Genomic DNA, 10,510 nt, shown 5'->3' with positions numbered 1-10,510 from the left:
ACATTTTGTTTTTAATTTATAATACACATATACATATAACAGCCGGGTCAAAGGGAGACGTATGATCACAGTCTGAATAAAACAAAATATATATTTTTTGATACAGTCCAGACATCTGATTGTCTGAAGAATCGCTTTCCTCCTCGTCTCGGAATCGAACCGCGAATGTCAAATATTCGGATGAATACCCCGAAAAATTCCTGGCGTTATTCCACCGATTCGGATTCGTTCCCGGGTCCACCAGAGGGTAATATGACACCTTAATCGCTCGGGCTTTTATGACGGGTTCGAATACTAAGGCTCTCTTTTTTAAGGTCCACAGAACGAAAAGAGCATAAAAAAATTTTCATGGGCACATTTATGTTTTCAAAATTTTATATTATGTTACGTCTTCGGTTCGGTTGCGTCAATAGTGTGCTACTTTTATAACACTAATATACACATGAATTTTCGAAAAAAACAACCTTGTCAGATTTGGCAGCGTTACCGAAGATCGAAACACGGAGCAATGCCGTGTGTCAAATTCGCGTTGCTTTGTGTGTCGGTTAGGTGTTTACGATCTCTATGTACAAATTTTGCGAAATTTTATTGACAATTATTTGAAATTATTCTATTCTGAAAGGTAAGAGAGAGAAAGAAAGATTCGAGCATTTAATTAATAGTAATTAATAAATTTTAAAAATAGTGACTTACACGTGGTAATGTTTATTAATTAACTGACCATTCGTTAGTGGCTTAGACTCGATAGAAGTACCCAAATAGAAAAGAATTTATTAGCATTAAATTATGTTTCTTTGGGCTTCCACATTTGTATCTACAGATTAATTTTTCGTCTATTGTTATACTTATACTACGTTTTTATTCCCACGTGGAAACCTAATGAATTTTGAATGAGGCACGTGTACTTGGATTTGTTATAAGTTTTCGCGGTAAAGGTGTGACTTAGACGAAAAGTTGTGTGTGTTCGCTAATGTAAGGTCATTTATAACGGATATAATTGCTAATAATCATTAATATAGTATAAAAAAATTAATTTAAAAATAGGGAAATTATTACTGTTAAAAACATTAGTAAAAATATATATATATATATATTACACATAGAGGTTAATGTAACCCTTGGTGCCAAGATGGCGGCTCGTCTCTGATTCCTGCAAGGAAACAGTGGGATGCACGTTCTAACCTAACCTGACCTATTCTAATAATTTGGTTGCTAATAATTATGGTAATTTATTAGAATAGGTTAGGTTAGGTTAGGTTAGGTTAGAATGTGCGTCCCTCTGTTTCCTTGCTGGAATCAGAGACGAGCCGCCATCTTGGCACCAAGGGTTACATTAACCTACATAGAAATTGACAGCGATGACCTCTCATTCTATAGTGGATGGATAGTCTACGAAATCAAACAACACCTGTTGAACCCAATGGTGCGCTCGGGATTTAATTTCGGGGGAGCCGAGGTGAATGGAAAAAGAACTTTTAATGCAAATTCAATAAAATTCCCACCTTATGTGATTACTAATGCATGATATACAGTAAATAAAAAAAAAGAATTTTAATTAGGAAAAGATTTTTGGAAAATTTTCTAGTATTTTTTTGCTTTTCTTGTTTGTTTAGAAGCTGCCAGGTCCCTTGGTTCCCCTCCCAGTTGTACCACTGACCAGAAGTAACAACATTCAGTCTCGCAACAATGGCCGTACGAGGGTTGACGAAAAATGTCCGGTACAGAAATGTAGGAAAACAAAAGTAATTACCAGTAACTGAAAGTTAGTTCCTTGAAGGTACAAACCCAGCAATTCTAGCAATGCTTACACATTTCCCTGCTTATCCAGTAGGCGTGTTTGAGAATGACCCGTCACTGTCGTGTCATGTTCGGTTATTTCTCCGTGACATCTGATATCTTTTTACTTTTAGAATGCTTTTGAGAAAGGTTGGCGATCACTTCTGTAAACAATCTGATCTCGTTTTGTAAACAGTCTTACTGATTGTCAGATTGTCTAAAGAACCATTGTGCTTTAGATACCCACACACAGGCCATTGGTCAGCCTGCGTGCAGGTTGTCATCAGTTGAAGTGCAGCTATTTTTGATATTTGAATACTATTAAAATGTTTTGAACTGACTGAGCACTATTTCTGAATGCTTGTTGAAACATTTCATACAATTTGGTGACCAAAACAAAGTTTCCAGCAAAACTTGATGCAAACATATTGCTTGTTCAAGTCATCCATTTTACACGACAGAGAGAAACACACTTAAACTGTAACTTAACTCACTTTCAATTGAATTGTGCTACTTCTCAGTACTCTGACATGGCATCAGGAGATATAGTCAAATATCCTCTATAGCTGCCACATTGCTATTATTATTAGTTTCTCCATAAAAAAAAATTTTGGTTGCCTTTGATCAGTCCTGGAAAGGCTGGACATGGGAGTGTCTACTGTATTCTGTAATACTGTATTGGTGTCATCATCATTAATTTCATTACTGTATTTCACTTTTTATTGATATTAGAGTCCACACTCAAGTCCTCCTATCATTAATGTTTATATATCAATGATTGAGTTGATTTACAGTATATATACTACAATACTACCATGTTTGGAATGTAGATTGTGATTATTTAGTCTGACAAATTCTCAACCACTAATATAACAATGAAATGAGTATAAATTAGAATCATTTGTGGTTGCTTTTATCTCGGGTTCATCTTCTTCAGAAATTATTTTAGGGTATCATCACACAGAACCCTTGAGATCCAAATGAAATCATACCGAAAAAGATTATTCATTTCATAGTAGATTGAGTAGACCTTGTAGCAGGAAAGAACAAACTCCAGCTTGTGCCATTATGCATAGTTTGCAAATATCACGTTGCCTGATCCATTTCAGTTGTAATAATTCTTAACGTTAAATTCTTTTCTGTTAGGTTACTTTTATTTGCATGCCACTAATTACAAAAAATAGATCTACAATTTGCAAAACTGTTCAAGAATATTTTATATTATCAACATAAAATGTAAATAAAATACAAATAGGTAAACATCTAATGCATTAATTTATAAAAATGAGATTAGATTTGAAAGAACGGTTTCATTTATTATTAGAGATTAAGAGAGAGATTTCCTAATTAATAATGAGTCAGAATTATGAAACAAAATAATCATACAGAAAATGCACCAATTGAGTAATGAGGCTGATGGTACTATAAAAAATAAATAACACTAATAGCAAAATAAAGTTATATATTTTCTAAATAATCATTTCTAATATCTATATAACCTATATATGTGTTTTATAAAAGTTTTGAAAACACTTCTGGAACTCTTCTTTTAATACTGTTTTTAGCTAGTTGGTCATTGTAGCCTGGATGCCCTCTGTATCTCATATTATAGGTGCATTGTCATACATCAACAGTTTTTATAGTCAAAATTTAGTGTTTTTCCTGATGAATCTGATCCCATAACCTCTTCAGCACCTCATCTTAGAACATTTTTTATCACTGTTGTCCTTGAGGCACAAATTTTCAATGGCTAATGCCTGTTATATCAAAGGTTTTCAAGGTTTTTAACAACAGTTTTCTTTTTCTGATGGGGGGAGGATGGCAAATACCATTCTGAGCTCTGATGTTTGTTGGGCTTCAATTTTCAAGTTGTTGTCCTATAAATTCCCATTGGCATTTATCCATCTGTCTGCCATTCTTTAATCCAAGAACAGAGTAAGATAGATGAAAGTTGAGACCAGATGTAGAAAAATTAGGGACCTGAGGCCAAAATTAACTATATACAAAACTTCCATTTTGGAAGGGAAGTAATGCTGTTTCAATTCAAAAATTTTCACATAATGGAATTAGATGACTGGTATGACTCTATTGTTAACAGGAAAAGTACAACATAGAGGGGCAAGACACATCAGTAGCAATAAGGAATCTATACAAAGAATTTTCAAAAAATGTACTGGGTAAGAGGAAATTTTTTCTTGTTTTATACTGCATTCATTGAGTTTCAAGAAACAAGAAAAGAATCATTATTGATTTTATGGCATGTGGTGATAGTGGATAACTCAGTACAATACCAAGATAAAACAAGCGATTATTTATAGTGACATTGTCCCAACGCCAGGCTGCAAATTTTGAATCGTATTTCTAATTAATTTAATTTAAAATATATGCTCTTATATATGCGATTATTTACAGTGACATTTTAGTAGTGACTAAAATGTCACTGTAAATAATCGCTTGTTTTATCTTGGTATTATACTGAGTTATCCAACTATCACCACTAATGATTTCACTCAAAAATATTGGGTCACTGTTAACACATGCCATAAAATCAATAATGATTCTTTTCTTGTTTCTTGAAACTCAATGTCATAATGAACAGTCTCATTATTATTGCCCGATTCATTCAGTGGTATAGCGAGGGGGGCAAGAGGATGTATCATGCCCCAGGCGCCACTTGCAGAGTGGCGCCCAAAAGGTCTCCAAGACAAACTGTGTGTTTCTGGAGGGGAGCGCCAATAAAGTGTCGTGCCCCGGGCACTAGTTATGTTTGCTACGCCACTGGATTCATAAAGGTGATCGTTTGGCTTTTACTTTTCCCTATTTACAATAAAATTTGGCAATTGTTCTTTGCTCCATTTTCAATTTTCTGATGACATGCATAAAGCTATTATTACTCTTTCTATCATAAATCATGAACAAATTTTATCAGACAAGTTTAAACTTGCACTTGTTGTAACAGACATACACTAATAAATCTAACCATGTATTATTTTGGCCTCTTACATTAATACTAAATGCAGAGTGCATTCAGTCTCATCATTTAATTGGCACGTTGTAAATACAAACCTAACTGACTGAATAGAATTTTATATTATTTTTTGAAAGGCTGTTAATCAATCTATATAAATCATCCAACAATTATTTGCTGTTATTGCTTGAACAATGTTGCAAAGTGTGATCAGTTTTTCTATTGTTAAAATATGTACCAATCAGTTGTCTGCAAACGCATTGTTATAATATATTTTAATTAGTAAATTAGTTAATATTGTTATTTTTGTCTTATCATTTTTTTAATCTGCATGTTTGAAGATGACATTATCAGGAAAATGTCAGATAGTCTCGAACGTCAAGACCCCCGACGAGATTAAAGAAGAATCATGGACCGCAGTAACTCTCTTTAAGGAATTGAACACACCAGAGTCATCAATAACGTGGTGTGCAGAAAGGCGTCTGTTGACAAACGAACGCCAGTGTGCCTCGTGCAGCAAGTCGCTTTGCTTGACGGCAAATAAGAGTGTCATCGATAAATATCAGTGGCGTTGTAAGAAGTGTTCTGTCGTAGAATCCATTCGTAAAAAATCTGTCTTTCAAAATTGTCATTTAACTATTCTACAAATTATTATAATTATGTATTTTTGGTCAAGAGAGTATCCGTCCAGAATAGCCGCAGTGGAAGTCGAAGTGAGTAAAAAAGTGGCCATAGATTGGTATAATTTCTTTAGAGATATCTGCAAAAATTACTTTGATTCCCATCCAGTTCAGTTAGGAGGCTTGGATGATAACGGGTTTCCAAAGGTGGTGGAAGTGGATGAAACATTTATTTTCCATAAGAATCATAATTGCGAACAAACTAAAAACGATAGAAGATGTGTATTTGGAGGCATCGAACGTGATTCGCAAAAGTGTTTCCTAGTGGAAGTACCAAACAGGAAAGCTCAAACGCTTTTTCCAATTATAGAACAATATATATTGCCTGGAAGCAGGATTATATCAGATGACTGTTCTGCATATGCCAAAATTGGCCAAATAAACGACGGAATATATCAGCACGATAGCGTCCACGAGCGAGATTTTGTGGATGGCATAGATCCAGAAATCCACACCCAACACGTTAAAAATATGTGGTCGAGAGCAAAACAAAAATTAAAACATCAATATTATAAAAATACCAAATTATTTCAACCTTATTTATTAGAATTTCAATGGCGATGTTTGTTTAAAACTCATGCTTTTGAAAACTTTTTAATGTGTGTTTCAAATAAATATCCGTGTTAATTTTTTAATTGTGTTATTTTATGATGGAATCTGTTCATCTTATATGTGTTCAATATTGATTATCTGATTTACCCAGTCAAGACCTTCCTAAATTAATAACTAATTATATTTCACTTTGCATCAACATTATTTGACCATTCTCCATTTACTTTTAAGTGATGCGACGTGACCGACGACTATAGAGTAAGTAAAAGTTTATATTATATTCAATATTCATAAATCATATTTATATATTTTGAATAATTGTTGTTTTTAACATTTCATATAAAAGTTAGCAATTACATAAAATATTATTTAGAAAGCTGATTTGCTTGTCAAACAAAATGTCTACTGGATGTTACTGTAGATCAAATGTTACTATTTTATTTTACACAAATAGAAAGGAATAAGTTTCTATTAGAAGAAAAATTAAGCAATTTAAAGTTAGAAATTAAAATAATATACTAAATTAATATCTCAAGGAACACGCTAGCCTTATATTTCTCCCAGCAGGAAGGAAAAAATTTATACAAATGTGAGAAAATTAAGACGAAACAAACTGATTTGGTCTACTCCTAAGACCTGAAGCAAGTCTTAGGAGAAGACCTGAAGCAAGTCTTAGGAGAAGACCAAATAAATAATCAATTTTGATCATCTAAATATATAAAATTACTTGTCCTGAATGATTGATTCATCATTGCCCAGAGCAAACTGCTCTGGGCGATGATGAATCACACAGTTAGGGTACGTCATGAAAATGCACACTAAGAAGGGATTTTTTGAAATTCCCTACGGGGGAGAGGGAGAGGATTAAGGCTCAACCTGAAGAATGGCTTCTACTGTACTATTCTAGATGCAATATTTTGTTTTCAACTATGTTTAGTCTTCATTGAGTACTTAGGTGTATTAAATTGATAACGTTTCAGACATTGTTATAAATATTTTTATATATTTCGATTTTTTAACCAAATGTTCGAACCGTTTTAAATTCGAATTTGTTATTACATATTGGTTCGATTATAGAACGATTGTAAACGCTCCAAAAAATTGATGAAATTGAAAACAGTTCGTTTGATTCTCGGTAATTCTCATCATTCTCAGCGGTAGGTGTTATATAACAACTACTACTGTTGTTGAAATAAAATATAAATGGTGTTTGCTTGCAAAATCTGCACGGGCGAAGTCGCAGATAACAGCTAGTTATGTAATATAAATCCAGGATTCTTAAATTTTCCGTCCTGCTGAGAGAAGCATAAGGTTAGTCTGTTTGTTATTTTAATGACCTGCCTGGTTGCTAGAAGATTATAACTTTTAAATTTAATATTATTTTGCCTTATGGGCATTAGGGGAGGGCCTTTTAATATGCACATCATGGATTTGTCTGGGTCTGCAATGAGACAGCTGGATTATTAGAAATAGTCGTATTACCCATGAAAATTCCTTAGAATCCAACTCAGACTCAAATCTTGGTCCTTCAGAGTGGCAGTTACTAGGAAATTTTAAGTTAACTAAATATCTGTTTGGTGAAACCGTATCTCGTTCTATAATTTAGGCTTAGTAAACTAAAATGAATAAAGATATTTGATGGAAAACTTGCCAAGTGTCTTTGGAAAACATACAACACTAGTGTTTACTAAGCCTTAACTAAATATTTTCTCTTATAATTTTAAATTTTTAACTCAAGTCTTTAAAAATTACATTTAGTAAGAAATAAGAAATCATAAGAAACCATTCTTACATCTCATTTCAAGTACTTTTGAGCTTAGACTCATCAACAGAGAGAATAAAAATGCTACATGCCATTAATTCAAAAAAGCATTCTAAACTCTATCACACTCTAAAATGTTAAAGCGTATAAATTCTGTTGAATTTCTGTGGAGATTGAAATATTTTGGGTTGAAACTTATTTAACAATATCTTGTATATAAAATTATATGCCTAATTAAGTAAGTAAATAGTTTATTGAATAAGTTGGCCAATTCTTAACAGTCGAATCCACTCTCCATCGATTACACTTACGAGTTTCTCCGAGTTTGATTTCCACACGATCATCTGTTTTCATGTGAGAATGGATTAAAACTTATATCGTGCTCCCGTGTGATTTGAGAATTCAATTCAAAAGTTTTGCTTTTCCTATTGCTATTCATCTTTACTCCCGACAGTATACAAGAATGATTCAAATGGCCCAGTTAAAATACTTATGTTTTTAAATACATGAGGGTAAGCATCCGGTAAAAAATGCAAATACATGGTTCACAAAAATTATTTGCAAAAACGCAAAGAATCTTTCACTCATGCATATAGGACGACCTAGGAATTTGAAGATGTGATAAATGAATAAAAACCTCGTCTTATATGCAAGTAAATACAGTGATCATACAGTACGTCTGTATATAAATTAGTACAGTAAAAATAATGAAATAATTGCAGTATTTAAACTGAACTTTTATTCATGTTTCTCTGTTTCTAATTGAGATAAGTGTGAGATCTGGATTTTATCAGATCCACTTTTTATAATAATTCGTTTTAGGAATTTTTCCCTAGTATAAACATCCTGTCGAAAAACGGCCCTGGACAAGAAACTATGCGTCCCCGGCCAAATAACAGTCAACAAGCCGTTATTCCCTCGGATGCAGGTAGATCATCTTGCAACCTTAGTTTACACTTAGCGTCCAAATTTGTCATATATTTTGAATCCCGGGAACACCTCTGACACAAATCGTCATCCGCTTACGAGCACGTGACCGATTTCCCAGGCAAAAACTTATAAAAGCCATTCCTTCCACCCCCTCGGGGAGTCTCTTATCATCTGCCGGACAAACGCCGTCGCTCGTCGTCGCCTACTCGGACCTATTGTCCGAATGTCTCCGCGCTCAGTCGCGAATATATAAAACTGTGCCTAATTGGATACTAATCCTCCCTTCGTGGATATCCAGTGTTAACTCTCTAAGGAACTAAAATGAGGTATGAACCGAAATTGTAAGCTCTCTCTTCGAACCCTACGCAACTTAGGGAATTTAGTCAGATTTTGTCTTTGTGTCCTTTGTGAAATATTAATAAACCTTGTTATAATTGTTAATGGTCTCCTCTGTGTCTCGAATATCGCTTCGCCTTATCGTCGACTCCATCTGTCTTCCCTCCTATCCACTCGCGTAACGCGTAACGCTAACAAATGAACAGCCATCCTTGACAAGTAAACCGGAAACGGGAGTTACGACTTTCTCCTGACCTCTCCCCGTTTCACATATTGGTGACATTCGAGTGGGGTTGCGACTCTTTCGGACCCCCCGAAGTCACATATTGGTGTCAATCGAAAGGGGGTTTCGACTTATTCGAACTTCCCCCGTCGTCACATAAGCATGCTTAAAAAATTTGGTTAATGTTACCTATGGTTTCAAGATGGTGGCTCGTCTGATTCCAGCAAGGAAACAGTGGGGATGCACATTCTAACCTAACCTAACCTATTCTAATAAATTACCATAATTATTGCCAACAAAATTATTAGAATAGGGGTAATTTATTAGAATAGGTGGTTGGTTAGAACGTCCGTCCCCACTGTTTCAGAGACAAGCCGCCATGTTCGCTACCATAGGTATCATTAACCCTTACATGTAATGAAATAAATTTGGAGTATCAATAATTCAAATTTAAAATACATTAGTTTGATAACTTCTAGCATGTTCTAAGTTCAAAGAATAATGCTTTGGACAGAAATAATTTGTTTTGTAATTGACACAAACTTTACATTGGTAAATGTTTTTATTCTTCCATTCCAAAATGCCTATAGATTATTTTATAACAATTGACTTCAACAAATTAAAAATTCTGAATCTTAAATACAAAAACTTAATAATATAAACTAAAAATTGGGATTTTTCAGTACAGTTCTCAGTTTTTACATTACATTAGTGTTGCCACCTTTGCAATATCGCTGACCCGGACAGCAGATCAGGTTTGTTCGAACAGAAGTTCCCGACGCATGTGCAATGTCATTTTACAATGCGAAGAATAACGTGCATGCCAGTTCTAAATCAGTTACAGTTAGGGACTAGGGACTTGCGTAGGAGTAACATACAAGCAAAAATAAACAAAAGGTCGAAAGGCAGGTTGTGCGTCGCACGTCAGCATAAACAGAATAACATGGCAGATGAGTTTCAGTGAGTTTGAGGTCTTTTGTTGTTCAAATGGTGTAAATTTATAACAATATTTACAAGAACTTTGTTTCATCGTAATTTCACAATTTTCTACGAAATTCCCGGACAAAATTAATAGTTTACCCGGATGGTGAGTCGATTCCCGGACTGTCTGGGTGAAAACCGGATGGGTGGTAACACTACATTACATTGATAATTGTATTGAAAAGTTTAACCTGTTCATGTCTTAATGAATTCTCTTGTTACATTTCAAGTAAAATGACACCAAGCACGATCCCAGATGTATTAAATCTTGTATAAACATCTGCCAAGATACTACATTGATT

General features: G+C 34.1%; 1 protein-coding gene across 1 annotated transcript in view; it reads left to right on the top strand.

Annotated features, from left to right (window-relative positions):
* Window positions 1-561: 561 nt before the first annotated feature.
* LOC136975303 (oxysterol-binding protein-related protein 11-like) overlaps window positions 562-10,510 on the top strand; it is a 72,530-nt gene continuing 62,581 nt past the window's right edge. Inside the window, exon 1 of the mRNA XM_067270349.1 lies at window positions 562-622. The gene's annotated coding sequence lies outside the window, so the exon portion shown is untranslated. The remainder of the gene's footprint in view (window positions 623-10,510) is intronic.

The sequence above is a fragment of the Centruroides vittatus genome, unplaced genomic scaffold (assembly GCF_030686945.1).
Source record: "Centruroides vittatus isolate TY-2023 unplaced genomic scaffold, ASM3068694v2 contig_370, whole genome shotgun sequence".
NCBI lineage: Eukaryota > Metazoa > Arthropoda > Arachnida > Scorpiones > Buthidae > Centruroides > Centruroides vittatus.
Note: the sequence above shows the minus strand (reverse complement) of the source record. Positions and strands in the feature narration are given on the sequence as shown.